Source organism: Sceloporus occidentalis, unplaced genomic scaffold (assembly GCF_023333645.1).
Source record: "Sceloporus occidentalis isolate IW3139 unplaced genomic scaffold, rSceOcc1.0.p SCAF_9, whole genome shotgun sequence".
NCBI classification, from domain to species: Eukaryota; Metazoa; Chordata; class Lepidosauria; order Squamata; family Phrynosomatidae; genus Sceloporus; species Sceloporus occidentalis.
In genome coordinates, this window is record NW_028316989.1 from 25,728,625 (window position 1) to 25,734,595 (window position 5,971).

A 5,971-nucleotide genomic window follows, 5' to 3' on the forward strand; every position below is an offset into this window, starting at 1 on the left:
GGACCCTGCCGGCCTCCTCTCCTCCTCCTCGGCACCCGAGTCCGTCCCACAGACTGTGGCACCTGTGCTCCGAGTGCTGGGCCCTGCCCTTCCTGGCCAGAGAGGCTCCTGGGCGGCAGTTTAGCCAAACTGGTGCCAACTGGGACGGTCCGGCTCCTGGGCTGCTCCTCAGAGAGAGGCTGGGCCCTTCTGGAAGGAAGGAAGGAAGGAAGGAAGGAAGGAAGGAAGGACCTCCTGTCTCTGGGACCGTAACCGTAATCCTGAATCCAAGATGGTATATTTCTGGATTGAAGTCTCTCTTGTGGTCTGCCATTTTTTTCTAAGATTTTGTGAGTTTCTATCCAGTATATTTTTGGCTTTTATACAACTCCACCGTATATGAAAAAAAAATCCTCTTCTCATTAGAAAAGCCCCTTAACCCCCTCTGCCCCCTCAGCTACGAGGCCTTTAGCCCCCTTTCCCCCTGGGCCCCTTTCCCCCTGGGTCCCTTGGGCCGCAGGGTCAATGCACACGTGGGCCCCTCTAAAATGTTTACAGCCATGGGTCATCGGGGCCCTAAGCCTGTGAGGCCTACACCCCTTGGCTCCTAGCTATTGTGTCCCTGGGCCCCTAATCCCCTGAGTTCTCAATCCCATTGGAAATGGGGCCCCTTTGCTCATAGCTGCCCTGGGCCTTTGGGCTTCTGGGCTCTCAGCTTCATGGCCTCCAGGGCCCATAAACATTGGGGTGCCATGGGCCACTAACATCATGGGCCCTGGAGCACTGAGGCCCACGGCCTCCTTGGACTGCTAGCCCCAGTGCCCCAGCCCCCAAAGGCCCTGAGCTCCTTGGGCCCTTAGTTCCCGGGCCCCAGTCCATCTTCTGGGGTAGGAGCATCTTCCTATTTTGGCACTCTGACCAATGGCTGGCCATGTGCCTGAGAGATGCCAGTAGTCCTCAGGAAGATGGAGCAGCCTCCCTTCGGATGGATGGACAGGGAGGTGGAAAGCAGAAGGTTCCATCAGGGAAGGAAGATTTATTACTGGCCATCACTGGAACAAGGTGGTGCAAAGTGGATGAAGACATTCCACATTCACACTTGCTTTGCGTCAACATTTCCCCTTGTTTTGGCAATGGAGACAAAAGGCCCATCCTAATCCCGGGGAGCCCTTCTGCCTGCATGGAAAGAGATGTTAGCCCAGAAATGGAGGGAGGAGGGCCTCTCTCCTTCTGGCTGCCTTTCCAGATTAAAGCTGGCCCTTATTTGAGAAGCAGAAGCCAAGAAGGCCAACAGGGCAACCCCCTTTTCAAGGCAGAGATCAAGGAGGACTGTTTTGCTGAGGGGCCACAGGGGCCCCATTGACTTGAGGAGGGAGGGAGGGAAGGCCCGCTGCCTTGCTGGGCCCCCAAAGTGGCTGTGACCATGTCCCCCCAACCCCTCTCCCCTAAACAGACCCCCAGCCGCCCCCTTCCCCAGACGCTTCCACAGCCGGATTCAGAAACCCTGCCTGGCTCCTCTTTCTCCTGCCTCTGGATTATTGCATAAGACAATTAATATGTTGTTGTTTTTAATCTATGGTTTTAAATTGTTAAGGTTTAATTGATGTTTTAAGGAGAGGGTGGGATTGGGGATATGGGATTGTATGGAAATTTTAACTTGTAAACCACCTTGATTGTCATTGACAGAAAGGCGGGATATAAATAAAAAAAAATTATTTTATTATTTATTATTCTTATTTACTCTCAGCCTGAGCAGTGCTCCTGAGGCTATCTGATGCGGGGTGCTGGCAATTCTTTTTTCCCCAGTGTGCCATATTTGGGTCCCCTGGCTATGGTTGTTTGTTTCTTTCCTGGAATTGTGGGCCAGTACTGGTCAGACTGGGAGCACCACTTGGAGTAGAGCTGGCGTGAGATGGGAGAAGCCCTCCCCAGATGTGTGTGACAGTGGAGGTGCTGGTAAATCTCTGGTACAATAACCGGTTAAGGATGCAATGCTGGAAAGAGCCCTGGCCGGCCTGGTGCTCAATTGATTCCTGGTTTGCTTACTAAGTGGTGCAGATCAGGTTACAACCACAGAAGGATAAAAACAGTCTCACAATATTTACTTCCAAATATTTCTGTTCCCACCCACCATCAAGGTGACCTTGCCTCCAAGGGATGGCGGCCATAAACACACACACACACACACACACACACACACACACACACACACGGTTCAGGGAGATGCCATTGCTCTCCATCCTGCGCCAGAGAGGTAGGCCTTTTCCTGGGAAACAGTTCCTCTTGGCTCTGTCCCTGTGGATGTGGCGACGGACACCCAGGACCAGAGCTTCATGGGGGCTGGAAATGGCCTGGGGGTGTTCAAAAGCAGCCCACCCCAGCCTATTCTGGGCCCTGCTGCATGTCTGGAGCTTCATGATGTGGGTAGAACAGCTTTCAGGACTTGGCCCAGCCTTTGCCCAGATGGTGCACTGAGGGAGAGAGGGGCAAGGAGAGGGTATCCAGACTTACTCCATACTCAGAGCCACCACTAGAAAGGCTCAACTGCCAGTGTTGCCGGGGGCCACCCTCTTCTTCCTTGGGGCCTTCCACTCATGTTCCTTGGACCCGGGGGATCTCACTTGCTCACAATGGTGGGTGACTGGCATGGTTCCCACCTTGGCCCTGAGGGTGGCTCTGCCCTCGCTTTGCACCTGAATGAGATTTAGGAGAACAGACAGATGGATACGCCCCCCCCCCTTCCATCCTCCTGATCCAGAGATGGGCCCATATCTTGTGCCCCCTCCCAAAGCTCTATGGGAGTTTTTTTTCTCCCAGTCCCCCTCCAGACAACTCTTGGACCCCAGGAATTTCACCAGCAGCTCCCCAGAGAGCCCACCCCCCCTTTTTAAGGAAATTAGGATCCTCTGGAAGAGGAAGAGGTGGCAGGCGGGGGCTGTGTGTGTATGCGTATTTGGGGAGCTTTCTCCCCTGTGCAGGCACCCAGACACAGGCCCTTTCAGGTTTCAGCCAGCCATCCCTTGTACGTCCAATGAGGGAGTTAGGGAAGTAGCTCCTCTTGTTTTGGTTCTACTGTCAACACATTTCTGCCTCATCAGCCCCAGCAGGTTCTTGGGCAATGGCTGGGCCAGTGCTTCAGTCCTGGCCAGTGCTTCTTGTTCCAACAGACCAAGGAACCAAGGCCCTTCTGTCACAAGAGGCTTCCTGGGTCTCCCTACCTGGGGGTGGGGATGCCTCTTCCCACTCCCCACATCCTTCAGCCATGTGTGGCCCACCCCAGAAGTCGTTTTAGTCTACAGGTGAACAGATTTCCTTTGCGAGGGTGGTGCTGGGAGCCCATGGGCGTTGCACCGACTGTGTGTGTGTGGGGGGGGCACTGAGGCAAGGCACCCCTCTCTGCACCCCCAGACTACATCCCACCAGTGGGGTGTCCAGCGCACACCTGAGGGTGCCCCTCTCCCTCTTCCTGGTGGGAATGCCTTTCTCTGGGGCACCAGTAGAGTAAAGTGAGCACCATCTCTAGACAGCCACCAGAGGTCACTCGGGCACCACTTTTCCAGGGCCACCGAGGGAAGATGGCTGGCTTGGCAGTGGAGGGGTGGGGAGAGGGGTGGACCCTGGGAGCCAAGGCCAGGGGGCACCCCACCGGGCCCAGCCAGCAGCGGAGGGTCAAGCAGGGCATAAGCAAAGGGAGAGCCAGGCCAGGGCAGACCAGCAAGCAGAGTGCAGAGGCAAGGCAGGTTTCCCTGCTGTCCCAGCCCCTCACGCTCCCCACTTGCACCCATGGCCTCTGCCTGTGTGATGCCCTGCCCACAGTGGCGGGAGGGGGCCCTGGTTTGGTGGGTGCTTTCACAGAGCCTACCCCTCGCAGCCTGGCTCCTTCTGCTGCCCATTTTGGACCGCAAGCTGCCTTTGGGTGAGCTGGGATGGCAGGGGAGGCCAGGAATGGACCCAGCCCTGATAGAGATAGAAATCCCTGCCCAAGGAACTGGTCACTCATGTCTTTTCTGCTCACCCCACACAGAACCAGTCTGGAAAATGAGTTTTTAGAAATGTGGGGGTCTTCTGAGTCAAATGCACAGAATACTTTAACAGCTGGGATGGGAGTGGGGCTGAAATGTCATTTCCAGCTATTAACTGAAGTGAGCACACTAGCCAGCTTTGAGTGGCTCAGAAATCTCCCAAAGTGCCAGTCAAGGCCCGGCTTGGGTCTCGTGCCTCCGTCAGGAGGAAAGTGCTTCATTTCACTGGTGTGGGGATCCCGTTTGGAGCCCTCCAGGAGATCAATTCACAGAGAATCAGTCCAGATAGTGGGAAGCAAAAGTCCGGCTTGTTAGCACTAATGCAGAAGCATATGGAGAATTGGTGAGGGAAAGTTGGGTGCCTGGGCTTGTCCCCAGGCTTCTGGGTGGCCCTGGCTTCCAGGCCTTTGTGTCCGCAGAGGCGCCTGGCACTGAACTGGCCCAAGGGGGAAAGAGGGTTCATCCCGGTGGCAGTGGTGGGTCACTTCGCCATCTGGCTGGCTCCCTGGACTCTGCTGCCTTGCCTCTCAGCTCAGGGGGGTCCTGGGGGGGGGTCCCCCAGCAGTGCACCGTCGTGTGGGCTTTCGTTTCTTGGTGAGACCACCCTTCCTGCATTGGTATTTGCAGTATATTGTCCTGGAATTAGGACATCAGCTAACAATGGAAAAACACTTTGTAGCCTTGCTGGTGTTCCTTTGTTGTTTTAATTATTAAGGCAGTTGGCAATATTTTCCTACAGTGTTGCATCCACATCCTCTGCTTATTTCAAAGCGGAAGATGGGGGGATTTGTGGAAATGTACCACCATCCAGTTGTTGTTGAACTGCAGCTCCCAGCAGCCCCAGCCAGTGAGACCAAGGAGAGATGCTGGGAGCTGCAGTACAACAGACAGCTGGAGGGCTGCACAACTCACCCCAGAAAGATGTGAAAGTGAAACCAGAAAGGCAGCTGGTGTCTGTTGTCCTGCATCCAGAGAAAGAGATAAGAAGGTGTTGTAGCTGCTGGCCAAGACCCTGGGAACTGGACAACCTTCCAGGAGAGGCTGCAGAGGGGGAAAGAAAGAGGGTCCAGAGCAGGACTTGGGGGACTGAGGAGGGGGGCACACTGCGATGGATGTGAGCTGGAGCTCCACCACCCAAAACTTTTAAGTGTTTACAGAATGGAGCATTTTTGGGACTCTGTTTGGTCTTGGGGGTCTCACTGTTAGCGTGTATGGATGACCCACAGGGCTGATGAGGAAGGAGGCCCAGTTGCAGCTGCTTCCCATCTGCTACTTGCTATTATTATTATTATTATTATTATTATTATTATTATTATTATTATTATTACAGCAGCCAGAGAGGAGAGAGCAGGTCAGTGGTTCCAGCCTGACCTCTCCTGCTTTCTTTTCCCATCAGCTCATGCAGACCACCGGGTTTAAAACCCTTTTCCCCATTGAAGGTCAGGGAGAGGATGACTAGGTGATAGAGCCCAACATTTCTGCACCCATCATCCCCTTACTAACTTACTTTGGCTGTTGCCTGGGGTGAGTGGGGCATGTGGGCTCCAGCTGCAGCACAGCCTTCCCTTTTCTCCCTTTCTCGCCATGTGAATGCATAGGCAAATGGGTACTTGGTGCTCCCTTTGTTATGAAAGGCAAGATATCTCGCGGCTTTGGAGGAAGCAACCATCTCCAGCCCTTGCTGAAATACCACTTTATGCCTTGTGAAATCTGGTGGGTTCGCCCTTCCCCGCCTTCTCTGGTCTGAGCCATTCCTGGGCAAGAGCATGCCTCTGGGGGCACCAATCCACCCACCCACTCTCTTTCTTTAACCCATTTCCATGTGAAAGGGGAGGGGGACAGCTCAGAAAGAGCCCTCACCCAGAAGGACATGCCTTTGCCTCTCATCGTCTCCCTGGCAGCAGGATGCCTTGCTTCCTTGGTGCTTCCTCTTCACCCACAGATTTGCAGTGACCCATGGCGCTCTCTGG